Below are 12,306 nucleotides of genomic sequence, written 5' to 3'. Positions count from 1 at the left end.
CCTCTTTCCTGGTTGGTTCCCTGGTTTGGGTGGACACTTCACTTCCTCCAGAGCATCCTAAGGCTGTGCCCCTGGGGCCCTGTGTGACTGCAGTGTCTTTATTCTGCTTTTACCCTGTGTGAAGTTTGGTTGCTGTACAGAAATTCAGTTTGGGTATCCTTTTTCCTCAAAATGTCCCACTTGTCTCCAGTGCTGTTGAGAAGTCTGAAGCCATTCTAATGGCAGATTCCTTGTGCAAGTTTTCTCATTTTTTTTTTCCCCTGGAATCTTTTAGTGGACATGATGTGGATAAGGTGCAGACCCGCCAACCAGGGTTCTGGGAGCAGAGAGGGGGAAGGCACTGGGGGTTTAATTTTCCACTCTCATAGTCTCTCATAACTTCCCCATCTTCAGCTGGGCCTCAGTGCCCTGTCCAGAGCCTCCTGGTTCATTTTGCCAGATGCAGGGTTGCCTCCAGACGAAATATGCAATGCTCTGGATGCTGGATTTGAATGTCAGATAAGCAATAATTAGTGTTTTGGAATAAGTATATTCCATGCAATATTTGGGGCATACTTATACTAAAAGAATTGTTCGTTGTTTGTCTGAAATTCAAATTTGGTTTAGCTCTTGTTTTTCGTTTGCTAAATATGGCCTTCCTATCCAAAATCAACTGTGTTTCTATAAACTAGCAAGAAACAATCTGTAAATTGTTACCCAACAATTACATTTAAAATAGCACAAAAATACTTTGGAATAAATTTAACCAAAGTGCAAGATACATGGAAAACTACAAAAATTCACTGAAATAATATCTAAATAAATGGAAAGACATCTGCATTCATGGATTAGAAGACCTAATATTGTTAAAATGGCAATATTGCCCAAACTGATCTATAGATTCAATGCAGTTCCTGTCAAAATAAGAGCTGATTAGTTTACCAAAATTGACAAAGCTGATTCTAAAATTTATATGGAAATCTGAGGCCCAGAATAATCAAAATAACCTAGAAAAAGAAGAACAACATTGGAGGATTCACACTTCCAAATTTCAGAATTTACTGTGAAGCTACAGTAATTAAGAGTATGTTACTGGCATAAAGACAAGACACATCAATGGACCAGAACTAAGAACCCAGAAATAAACTCATACATTTGTGGTCAGGTGATTTTCAGCAAAGATGCCAAGATAATTCGATGGGGAAAATAAAGAGTTTTTTCAACAAATGGTCCTGGGACCACCAGATGTCTGACAGCAGAAGAATGTAGTTGGACCCCTGTTATACCACATATAAAATTTAACTCAAGATGGATAAAGGACTTAAATGTAAGACCTAAAACTTTAAAGTTTTCTTAGAATCAAACTTTAAAACTTTTCTTAGAAGAAAACATAGGTGTAAATCTTCTTGAGCTTGGATTGCACAATGGTTCTTGGCTATAACACCTAAAGTGCACAAGTAACAAGAGAAAAAATGATAAGGGACTTGTGTCTAGACTATATGAAGAACACTTAGACAAATAGTCCAATCTTAGAATGAATGAAGTGTTTGGGTAGATATCTCTCTAAAGAAGGTATATGAATGACCAATAATTTCATGAAAAGATGCTCATCATCAGGAAAATGCAAATTAAAATCACAATGAGAGACTTTCTTGGTGGTCCAGTCACTGGGAATCTGGCTGCAGATTTGCAATGCAGAGGACATGGGTTTGATCCCTGGGCAGGAAACTGATGTTACATGCCAAGGAGCAACTAAGCCAGGGTACTGCAACATCTGAACCCACATGCTGCAATGAAGAACTCACATGCCACAACTAAGACCCTATGCAACCAAATAAATAAGTAAATATTAAAAAAAAAAAAAAACCAGGAGATGCCACTTCCCGCAGATTGTTGTTATCAGTCGCTAAGTCTTGTCTGACTTTGTGACCCTATGAACTATAGCACACTATGTTCCTTTGTCTTCCACTATCTCTGGGAGTTTGCTCGAATTCATGTCCATTGAGTTGGTGATGCTATCTAACCATCTCATCCTCTGCCCTCTTCTTCTCCTTTTGCCTTTACTCTTTCCCAGAATCAGGGTCTTTTCCAATGATTTGGCTCTTTGCATCAAGTGGCAAAAGTATTGAAGCTTCAGCTTCAACATCAGTCTTTCTAATGAATATTCAGGGTTGATTTCTTTAGGATTTTCTTTAGGATCTCCTTGCAGTCCAAGGGACTCTCAAGAGTCCAACACTACAATTCAAAAGCATCAGTTCTTTGGCACCCATCCTTCTTTATGGTCCAACTCTCACATCTGTCTGTATCTGACTACTGGAAAAACCATAGCTTTGACTAGATGGACCTTTGTTGGCAAAGTAACATCTCTACTTTTTAATATACTTTTTAGGTATGTCATAGCTTTCCTTCCAAGAAGCAAGTGTCTTTTAATTTCATGGCTGCAGTCACCATCTGCAGTGATTTTGGAGCCCAGAAAAGTAAAGTCTGACACTGTTTCCACTGTTTCCCCATCTATTTCCCATGAAGTGGTGGGACTGGATGCCATGATCTTCATTTTCTGAATGTTGAGCTTTAAGCCAGCTTTTTCACTCTGCTCTTTCACCGACATCAGGTGGCTCTTTAGTTCCTCTTCCCCTGCCATTAGAGTGGTATCATCTGCATATCTGAGGTGGTTGATATTTCTGCTGGCAATCTTGATTCCAGCTTGTGATTCATTCAGTCCGACATTTCCCATGATGTACTCTGCATGTAAGTTAAATAAGTAGGGTGACAATGTACAGCCTAGTCTTACTCCTTTCCCAATTTGGAACCAGTCTGTTGTTTCATATCTGGTTCTAACTGTTGCTTCTTGACTGGCATACAGGTTTCTCAAGAGACAGATAAGGTAGTCTGGTACTCCTATCTCTTTTAGAATTTTCTACAGTTTATTGTGATCCACACAGTCAAAGGCTTTAGTGTAGTCAATGAAGCAGAAGTAGATGTTTTTCTGGAACTCCTTTGCTTTCTCCATAATCCAAGGAATTTTGGCAATTTGATCTTTGATTCCTCTGCCTTTTCTATATCCAGTTTGTACATCTGGAAGTTTATGGTTCATGTACTGCTGAAGCCGAGCTTGAAGGATTTTGAGCATAATCTTACTAGCATGCGAAATGAGAGCAATTGTATGGTAGTTTTAACATTCTTTGGCACTCCCTTTCTTTGGGATTGGAATGAAAATGGACCTTTTCCAGTCCTTGTGGCCACTGCTGAGTTTTCCAAATTTGCAGACTTATTGAGTATAGAGCTTTATTTAATAGCATCATCTTTTAGGATTTTAAATAGCTCAGCCGGAATTCCATCACCTCCACTAGCTTTGTTTGTAGTAACGCTTCCTAAAGCCCAGTTGACTTCACTCTCCAGGATATCTGGCTCTAGGTGGATAACCATACCCTCTTGGGTATCCTGATCATTAAGACCTTTTTTGTATAATTCTTCTGTGTATTCTTGCCACCTCTTCTTAATCTCTTTTTGCCTCTATTAGGTCCTTATAATTTCTGTCCTTTATTATGCCCATTCTTGCATCAAATGTTCCCTTGATTTCTCCAGTTTTATTGGACATCTCTAGTCTTTTCAGTTCTATTGTTTTCCTTTACTTCTTTGGATTTTTCATTTAAGAAGCCTCTCTTATCTCTCCTTGCTGTTCTCTGGAACTCTGCATTCAGTCAGGTATATCTTTCCCTTTTCCCCTTGCTTTTTGCTTCTCTTCTTTCCTCAGATATTTGAAAGGCCTCCTCAGACAGCCACTGAGGAGACAACAAATGCCTTCTTGCGTTTCTTTTGCTTTAGGATGGTTTTGGTCACTGCCTCCTGTACAATGTTATGAACCTCTGTCCATAGTTCTTCAGGCACCCTGTCTACCAGGCCTAATCCCTTGAATCTATTTATCACCTCCCCTGTATAATTTGATTTAAGTCATATCTGAATGGCCTAGTGGTTTCCCCTGCTTTCTTCAATTTAAGTCTGAGTTTTACAGTAAGGAGCTGATGATCTGAGCCAGGTTTCCTTCTTGCTGACTGTATAGAGCTTCTCCATCTTCAGCTGCAAAGAACATAATTAATCTGATTTCATTATTGACCATTTGGTGATGTCGGGTGTAAAGTCGTCTCTTGTGTTGTTGGAAAAGGGTGTTTGCTAAGACACAACTCTGTTAGCCTTTGCCCTGCTTCATTCTGTACTCCAAGGCCAAACTTGCCTGTTACTCCAGGTGTCTCCTGACTTCTACTTTGCATTCCAGTCCCCAATGATGAAAAGGCCATCTTTCTTTGGTTTTAGTTCTAGAAGGTTTTATAGGTCTCATAGAACCAGTGAACTTCAGTTCTTCAGCATCAGTGGTTGGGGCCTGGGCTTGGATTACTGTGATGTTAAGTGGTTTGCCTTTGAAATGAACCAAGATCATTCCATCGTTTTTGAGACTGCCTCCAAGTACTGCATTTCAGACTTTTGTTGACTATCAGGGCTACTCCATTTCTTCTAAGGGATTCTTGCCCACAGTAGTAGATATAATGATCACTTGAATTAAATTCTCCCATTACTGTCCATTTTAGCTCACCGATTCCAAAGGCATCAATGTTCACTCTTGCCATCTCCTGCTTGACCGTGTCCCATTTACCTTGATTCATGGGCCTAACATTCCAGGACCTTATGCAGTATTGTTCTTTACAGCATCAGATTTTACCTTCATCATCAGACACATCCACAACTGAGCATTGTTTCCGCTTTGGCCCCTCTGCTTCATTCTTTCTGGAGCCCTTTGTAATTGCCCTCCATTCTTCCCCAGTAATATATTGGAAACCTTCTTACGTGGGGGCTCATCTTCTGGTGCCATATCTTTTTGCCTTTTCATACTGTTCATGGGATTCTTATGACAAGATACTGGAGCGGTTTGCCATTCCCTCTTCCAGTGGACTGGATTTTGTCAGAACTCTCCACTATGACCTGTCCGTCTTGGGTGGCCCTGCACTGCGTGGCTCATAGCTTCACTGAGTTACACAAGGCCCTTTGCCATGACAAGGATGTAATCCATGAAGTTGCCCTATGACCCAGCAATTCCACTCTTAAATATATGCTCCAAAGAACTGAAAACATATGTTCAAACAAAAACTTGTACCTGAATGTTCATAGCAGCACTCTTCACAATAGTCAAAAAGTGGCAACAACTTATTAAATAATGAATAGATAAATAAATAAAAATGGATAAATAAAAGATGGTTTATCCATTCAGTTGATAGAGCAAAAAGAAATGAAGTACTGACATCTGCTAAACAGAGGTGAGCACTAAAAACATCGTGCTCAGTGAAAGAAGACAGTCCCAGAGACCATAAATTGTGCGAAGTATTGAGAATAGGAAGTCCATAGAGACAGAAGTCGGATTAGTGTTTGCCAGGGGGTGGGGAGTGGTAGAGGAGATAAGGGGGTGACTGCTAAAGTGTGTGCAGTTTCTGTTTTTCTAAGAAGTATGAGTAGGCTGATTTTATTTATTATTATTAATTTAATGGAATATAATTGCTTTACAATTTTGTGTTATTTTCTGCTGGACAACAAAGTGAATCAGCCACATGTATACATGCTGCTGCTGCTAAGTCGCTTCAGTCGTGTCCGACTCTTCGCGACCCCATGGACTGCAGCCCACCAGGCTCCTGCGTCCGTTGGATTCTTCAGGTGAGAGCACTGGAGTGGGTCGCCATCGCCTTCTCCAGATGTATACATATATCCCCTTTTTTAAAATTTCCTTCCCATTTAGGTCACCACAGAGCACTGGGTTGGGTTCCCTGTGCCATAGAATAGGTTCTCATTATGCACAGGTTGATTTTAGACAATACCTATTTGTATCAGAGAATGATAAGGAGGAGCTGAGATCTGTGATTAATCAATGAATTTTCTTCATCCAGATGTCATAGTCCCAAGTGTCTTTACAGGTTATTTTCTCCTATCTTTGGGATTTCTTTTTGAGGTGATAAAATGTTCTAATATTGGTCATGGGGACTTCCTTATTGGTCTAGTGGTTAAAACTCCATGCTTCCAAAGCAGGGGGCATAATTTCCATTCCTGGTTGGGGAACTAAGATCCCATATGCTACACAGTGGAGCCCAAAATTAAAAATTAAAATAAATAAATTTAAAAAAATTGGCTGTGGTGATGGCTGCACAGCTCTGAATAGTATAGTATAAATCATTGAACTGTACATTTTAAGTGGATGAACTTTATGGCATGTGAATTTTATCTCAAAAAAGCTGTTATATGGCAAATAAATAAATAAATAAACAAATAAGCTACCCACAAAGGAAAACCCAGGACCAGAAGTCTTACAGGGGAATTCTACCAAATGTTTAAAGAAGACTTAGCATCAAATCCTTTGCAAGCTCTTCCAAAAATAAAAGAGGAAAGAACACTTCCCAGTTTCTACTACAAGATCAGGTACTTGGTACCAACACCAGAGAAAGACAGCACAAAGAAAACTATAGGCCAACATCTCATGAATATACAAGGGCTTCCCTGGTATCTCTGTAAAGAATCCACCTGCAATGTAGCAGACCCGGGTTTGATCCCTGGGTTGGGAAGATTCCCCGGAGAAGGGAAAAGTCACCCGCTCCAGTATTCTGGTCTGGAGAATTCCATGGGCCATATAGTCCATGGGGTCACAAAGAGCTGGACACAACTGAGCATATAAACAAATTCTCAATTGATTATGAACAAACCAAATCCAGGAACATGTACAGTGGTTTACACACCATAATTAAGTAGAATTTATCCCAGGAATGTAAGCTTGGAATAAAATATGAACATCAATGTAATGCATCACATTAATAGAATAAAAACAAAAATGACATAATCTGTTTAATAGATAAAAGCATTTGACAAAATCCAACTACCCCTCCATGATAACATAAACAGCTAAAGATGGCACAGAAATTGCTCAACATGATAAAGGAGGTTTATATTAGCTTATACGAGCTAATATATTTCATGGAGAAAGAGTATACTTTCAGGCTAATAGCAAGAACAAATTTTCTATTCAGCAGTGTACTGGAGGTTCCAGTCAAAGAAAATAGGCAAGAAAAATCAAAAGCATCAAGATTGGAAGGGAAGAAGTAAAACTTTAACTGTTTGCAGATGACATCTAGTATGTGGAAAAACTTAAGAAATCCCCTATGAAATTTTGAGGATTAAAACACAAGTTTATAGGATACAAGATCAGTATACAAATTTTAATTGTATTTCTATACACTAACAATGAAATATCTGAAAAGGAAATTAAAAGGCAATTGCATTTGCAATCACATCCAAAAGAATTAAATATTGGGAATAAACTAAAGAAGCACAAGACTTGTTCACTAAAAACGATAAACATTGTTAAATGAAATTAAATAAAATCTAGATAAATGGAGACACAACTCATGCTAATTGATCAGAAAACTCCTTTATAGTCACACCTCAGTCGCTCAGTCGTGTCTGACTCTTTGTGACCCCATGAACCGCAGCACGCCAGGCCTCCCTGTCCATCACCAACTCCCAGAGTTCACTCAGACTCACGTCCATCGAGTCAGTGATGCCATCTAGCCATCTCATCCTTTGTTGTCCCCCTCTCCTCCTGTCCTCAATCTTTCCCAGCATCAGGGTCTTTTCAAATGAGTCAGCTCTTCACATCAGGTGGCCAAAGTATTGGAGTTTCAGCTTCAACATCAGTGCTTCCAGTGAACACCCAGGACTGATCTCCTTTAGGATGGACTGGTTGGATCTCCTTGCAGTCCAAGGGACTCTCAAGAGTCTTCTCCAACACCACAGTTCAAAAGCATCAATTCTTTGGTGCTCAGCTTTCTTTATAGTCCAACTCTCACATCCATACATGACCACTGGAAAAACCACAGCCTTGACTAGATGGACCTTTATTGACAAAGTAATGCCTCTGCTATTCAATATGCTGTCTAGGTTGGTCATAACCTTCCTTCCAAGGAGCAAGCGTCTTTTAATTTCATGGCTGCTATCACCATCTGCAGTGATTTTGGAGCCCCAAAAATAAAGTCAGCCTCTATTTCCACTGCTTCCCCATCTATCTGCCATGAAGTGATGGGACCAGATGCCATGATCTTAGCTTTATGAATGTTGAGCTTTAAGCCAAGTTTTTCACTCTCCTCTTTCACTTTCATCAAGAGGCTCTTTAGTTCTTCACTTTCTGCCATAAGGGTGGTGTCATCAGTATATCTGAGGTTATTGATATTTCTCCCGACAATCTTGATTCCAGCTTGTGCTTCCTCCAGCCCAGTGTCTCTCATGATGTACTCTGCATAGAAGTTAAATAAGCAGGGTGACAATATACAGCCTTGACGAACTCCTTTTCCTAATTGGAACCAGTCTGTTGTTCCATGTCCAGTTCTAACTGTTGCTTCCTGACCTGCATACAGGTTTCTCAAAAGGCAGGTCAGGTGGTCTGGTAGTCCCATCTCTTTCAGAATTTTCCACAGTTTATTGTGATACACACAATCAAAGGCTTTGGCATAGTCAATAAAGCAGACATGGATGCTTTCCTGGAACTCTCTTGCTTTTTCCATGATCCAGCGGATGTTGGCAATTTGATCTCTGGTTCCTCTGCCTTTTCTAAAACCAACTTGAACATCTGGAAGTTCACGGTTCACATATTGCTGAAGCCTGGCTTGGAGAATTTTGAGCATTAGTTTACTAGCGTGTGAGATGCGTGCAATTGTGCTGTAGTTTGAGCCTTCTTTAGCATTGCCTTTCTTTGGGATTGGAATGAAAACTGACCTTTTCCAGTCCTGTGGCCACTGCTGAGTTTTCCACATTTGCTGACAAATTGAGTGCAGCACTTTCACAGCATCATCTTTCAGGATTTGGAATAGCTCAACTGGAATTCCATCACCTCCACTAGCTTTGTTGGTAGTGATGCTTTCTAAGGCCCACTTGACTTCACATTCCAGGATGTCTGGTTCCAGGTGAGTGTGAGTGATCACACCATCATGATTATCTGGGTCCTGAAGATCTTTTTTATACAGCTGTTCTGTGTATTCTTGCTACCTCTTCTTAGTATCTTCTGCTTCTGTTAGGTCCATACCATTTCTGTCCTTTATTGAGCCCATCTTTGCATGAAATGTTCCCTTGGTATCTCCAATTTTCTTGAAGAGACCTCTAGTCTTTCTACATACCCCCTCTCCAACCATTCCTAATGCTTGTTGTTATTGTTCAGTTGCTCAGTCCTGTCCAACTCTTTGAGACCCCATGGACTGCAGTGAGCCAGGCTTCCCTGTCCTTCACCATCTCCTGAAGCTTGCTCAAACTCCTGTCCACTGAGTTGGTGATGCCATCCAACCATCTCATCCTCTGTTGTCCCCTTCTCTTCCTGCCTTCAATCTTTCCCAGCATCAGGGTCTTTTCCAATGAATTGACTCTTCGCATCAGGTGTCCAAAGTATTGGAGCTTCAGCTTCAGCATCAGTCCTTCCAATGAATATTCAGGGTTGATTTCCTTCAGGATTGACTGAGTTGATCTCTTTGCAGTCCAATGGACTCTCAAGAGTCTTCTGTAACACCACAGTTCAAAAGCATCAATTGTTTGGTGCTCAGCTGTCCTTATGATCTAACTCTTACATCCATACATGACTACTGGAAAAACCATAGCTTTGACCATACAGACCTTCATTGGCAAAGTAATGTCTCTGCTTTTTAATATGCTGTCTAGGTTTGTCATAGCTTTTATTTGCAATTTTTAATTTCAAAGTTGTTATATGAATTACACAGTATGTCATCTTTTAAGACTGGCTTTTTTTCCCACTCAGAAAAATGCTCTTGAGATATGTCCAAATTGTGTATGTATCATTCCTTTTAATCCTGACTCTCTATGTAACCTTGAATGTTTTTTTAGAATTCCATGTTGCTTCATCTATAGTGCCTTTTGGTGTATCTCTTTGTATAGATTTTTAAGCACTTGCTCTAAAAAGCTGTGTATACGTAACTTATCACGGTCTACTAGCATCGGTATTTTATCATTTTCTGATCGTGTTACAGGCTCCTCGGGGGCTCTGCATTGTTGTCAGCATAGCTCGCCATGTTCAGTTTGGGTAGTTTACCCTCCTCCATCCTGGGCTTTCTCAATCTGGCTGCTGGCAATAGGCATTGCTCTTGGCCTATGTGGGTGCCAGGCACTGTTGCTGTGTACTCTTTTGGGTGTGTTTTCCTCCCCCAAGGAGTTGTTTCTCACATGCACATGCTTGTCAGCACTCTGTTGGATACCTGAGGGCGACCCTCTGACCTCGGAGTTCTCTGTCTGTGCAGCCTTCTCCTCCCCAGGGTCCAGCTCCACGAGGTGCAGCTGCCTTGGTGTCCCTGGGCTCTCCACGCCTTCTCTATGGGAATCCTCTCAGGTCTGCTTGGGTTCCTCTTCTCCTGGCGTGGGTTTGGGAGCACTCTCCAGGTAATAAGCTGGGGCAACCGCTGTCCACTGATCTGTTCTCCTGTCTCTTATGGATCACCATCCTTTGCTACCTGGTGTTCAGTTTCTAGAAAACAGTTGTTTCATATATTTTGTCTCTTGTTCTACATATTTTGTCTGGTTTCTGCTACTATATCTTGGTTGGGCGTAGAAGTCTTAGTAATTGTTCTTTGTCTTGGAAAACATAATTTTTATAAACATATATTGTGTTAATATGTAATAATGTTCTTATTGATTTTAAATGAATTTATAACTAATCACAAATTTTCATTTTCATTTTTAATATGGTAAATATTGATAGATATGACCCAAATAAATAAAAGCATCCTTGCTATACCTTGGCATATCCAGGCTACCTAAGTATCTTTGGTATCCTCAATACTTTGGAGAATCACTTACACATATGGGTTTATTTAATCCCCATGACATCTCTATTAGGATTATTGTTACTAACCCTGTTTATAGATGAGGAGACTGAGGCCCAGGGAAGGGAAGCAGTTGTCCATCATGTGGCTAGTTCAGTTCAGTTCAGTCGCTCAGTCGTGTCCAACTCTTTGCGACCCCATGAATCGCAGCACGCCAGGCCTCCCTGTCCATCACCAACTCCCAGAGTTCACTCAGACTCACGTCCATCGAGTCAGTGATGCCATCCAGCCATCTCATCCTCTGTAGTCCCCTTCTCCTCCTGCCCCCAATCCCTCCCAGCATCAGGGTCTTTTCCAATGAGTCAACTCTTTGCATGAGGTGGCCAAAGTACTGGAGCTTCAGCTTTAGCAGCGTTCCCTCCAAGGAACACCTTAATGCCAGACAATATTGAACCCATGTAGCCTGATTCCGTGGTTTATACTCTTCAAGTCACTATGCCCCACTGCTCTTAAGAGCATGGATTTGTCCACTTGTTGCAACACTTCTAAGCTTCAGAGTAACCATTAGATGCAGGCCCAGCCCTTTCCCCCCCAGGTGTCTGCATCCTTCTTGCCCAGCAGAATCCTTGGGTTCCAAGTGTCTTCATATGGACATCCTTCGGGTGGCCCTAGGGAAAAAGATGTACAGTTGACTTCTGCTTTGCCCTCATGCTACCCCACATTAATGGACTCAAACCTAACTGATAGATGTGCAGGTGGAATTATGGCTTCTCTGCATGGCACTGGCCAGAGGCCTTGCCCCTCTCTGTAGCTGGTCGGTCAGTGAAGCAACATTAGTGCTGGTCAAAATTACTGTGCCTTATCCAGTGGGGGGGAGTGTCCCCAGACCTGCTTCTCCTGGGGCAAATCTCAGACCAGTGAACTGCTATGAAAATCCAGCATATGTAAGATGAATTTGAGCATCAAGTGCATTTTCAAACAGATTCCAGTTTTAAAAAAATACTTTCCATCAAGACTTCTTCAAATTACAGATTCACTTAGGTGTAAGTACACTTTTTTTATTTATACAAATTCAGTTCAGGAATTTATGTCTTGAGTAAAATGGTATCTGAGATGCTTCCAGCAACAGGAGTGTGATACGCAGTTCACAATTAGGCAGCTTATCATATATGTACAAAACTTACCAAGAATATTCAAAATAGTGTTAATCTAACAGATATTTACTGAGCAGCTTCTCTGAGTAGAACCCTGCCCTTGGTTCAAGGGATAGAGCAGTGAGCAAGGCAGGAGTCTGTCCTCGGAGAGTTTACGTTCTGGTGTATAGCACATTCCTAGCATAAAGACAAGTCATTCTAAACAACACGGCAATAGGGCGTAACATCACTGGCTCTGGAGAATAGCCGAGCGCCTGCTCTGTGTCTAGGCAGCCCTCTGCTGGGTGCTGTTTTGTGTACATGTTAAACAGTTCCAACCTTGAGGTGTGTTA

The sequence above is a fragment of the Bos grunniens genome, chromosome 2 (genome assembly GCF_055505025.1).
Source record: "Bos grunniens cultivar Pamir isolate PY7600 chromosome 2, Bosgru_T2T1.0, whole genome shotgun sequence".
NCBI classification, from domain to species: Eukaryota; Metazoa; Chordata; class Mammalia; order Artiodactyla; family Bovidae; genus Bos; species Bos grunniens.
Note: the sequence above shows the minus strand (reverse complement) of the source record.